Consider the following 1,759-nt stretch of genomic DNA (forward strand, 5'->3'; position numbering starts at 1 on the left):
TGGGTTATCTGGTGGGGGCTGCATAGTCTAGATGGCTTTTTTTCACATATCTGAGCCTCCATTGGAATGGATGGCTCTCTTATTTTGAAAGAGGTTAGCCTGTGCTCTATTACAATGTGTTAGAAGAGCTCCAAGAGACAAATCAAACATGTCTCGATGAGCAAATCTACTTCTGTCCTCTGTGTTGCACTTGCCGTTGTCCCATTGGACACACTGTTCAGAGTCATTGTGAGGGGATACTATCCAAAGGTATGAATACAGAGATGCAAGAATAAATTTACATAACAATCACATACAATTACTATTGCTATTTTCAGTGGAGAAACCTGGCAAACATTACCTTTACCAGGAGATCCACATTAAGTCCTTTTGATATTTTGTACCCTTAGATTTGATGTGAGGAAAAAAGGATTTCATTCTGAGGTGTCTTTTCCAAAATTCATAATCCCTGTTTAATGAAGACTACCTAGACCAATGCAAAAGATGGATAATATACAAAATACCTGATTAGCACTCCTTCAAAATAAATGAGGACATGAAAAAGAAAAAGGCTGTGAGGAATGGTCACGCAGCAGAGAAAACCAAGGCAACATGTTGTTTAAATGCAATGTTGTATCCTGAGTTGTATCCTGAAAGAAAAAGAACACTAAAGAGAACTCTTGTGAAATCCCAAGTAAAATCTGTAATTCGGTTGAGTATTATACCAGTGTTAATTTCTCAATTTGACAAATGTACCATGGTTATGTATAATATTCACATGACAGAAAGTCGAATGAAGGTATATGTGAACTTTTTGTAGTACCCTGTGACATTTGTGTAAATCTAAAATTTCCCCAACTAAAGTTTATTAAAAAATAGGTCTAATCTATGTCAATCATATTTCAATAAAACTGGGGAGAAAAAAACAGGGATAATCTAATTTTATTACTTAGTTTCTCAATATAAACATAGGTCCATATTATTAAATATTTATATTTATGTACAATATTAGGTGGCTATAATAATGTCATGGGTGAAGGGAATGGTAACTAGTCACATAAGAGGTATGCATTAAAGTGGGGTATACTTGAAAAATGCAAAATTCAATTATGTTCAATTTATATTATCATCCTCTCATTATCCAAATTCTTACATTCTCATTCCATGTTTTGTTTATACCTTTTTTCTTATATGTCCCAGACATCTTCATCTACTTTTAATCCTAGGTAGTTTATAATTTTGCAATTATACTTTGTTTTTTTTTAATACCCTATACATTTCAAAGTATAGAATTCATTTCTATTTTTTTCATTTTAACAGCTTTTTTTTTTAACAGCAATTCATTTTAACAACTTTATGGTCATAATTTACATGTAACATTTACATAGTAAGTGTACTACTCAATTACATATAGTACTGTTCAGAGTTGTTACACTATCTCCACAATCCAATTTTTAGAAAAGTTCATGACCCCCAAAAAGTAATTGTATGGTTAATTTATTGAGTTTCGAGAATTCTGTATATATTTTGAATACAAGTTCTTTATCAGATGTATAATGTGGAATATTTTCTCCCACTCTTCACTTTCTTAAATGTTGTGTTTAGAAGTACAGTTTTAATTAAGTTCAGTTTATTATTTTTTATTTTATGTCTTTTCTTTACCATCTTTTCTCAAAACGCTTTGGTTAACTCAGGTTCAGAAAAACTATCTCCTGTTTGCTTCTCTAAGTTTTATACTTTTAACTCTTATATTTAAGTTTGTGATTACTTTGAGTTACTT

At 31.2% G+C, this 1,759-nt stretch overlaps 1 protein-coding gene; it reads left to right on the plus strand.

The window, feature by feature from the left end:
* Positions 1-1,759, plus strand: part of LOC105306592 (zinc finger protein 432) — a 53,336-nt gene that overhangs the window by 35,478 nt on the left and 16,099 nt on the right.

This window comes from Pteropus vampyrus, unplaced genomic scaffold (genome assembly GCF_000151845.1).
Source record: "Pteropus vampyrus isolate Shadow unplaced genomic scaffold, Pvam_2.0 Scaffold448, whole genome shotgun sequence".
NCBI classification, from domain to species: domain Eukaryota; kingdom Metazoa; phylum Chordata; class Mammalia; order Chiroptera; family Pteropodidae; genus Pteropus; species Pteropus vampyrus.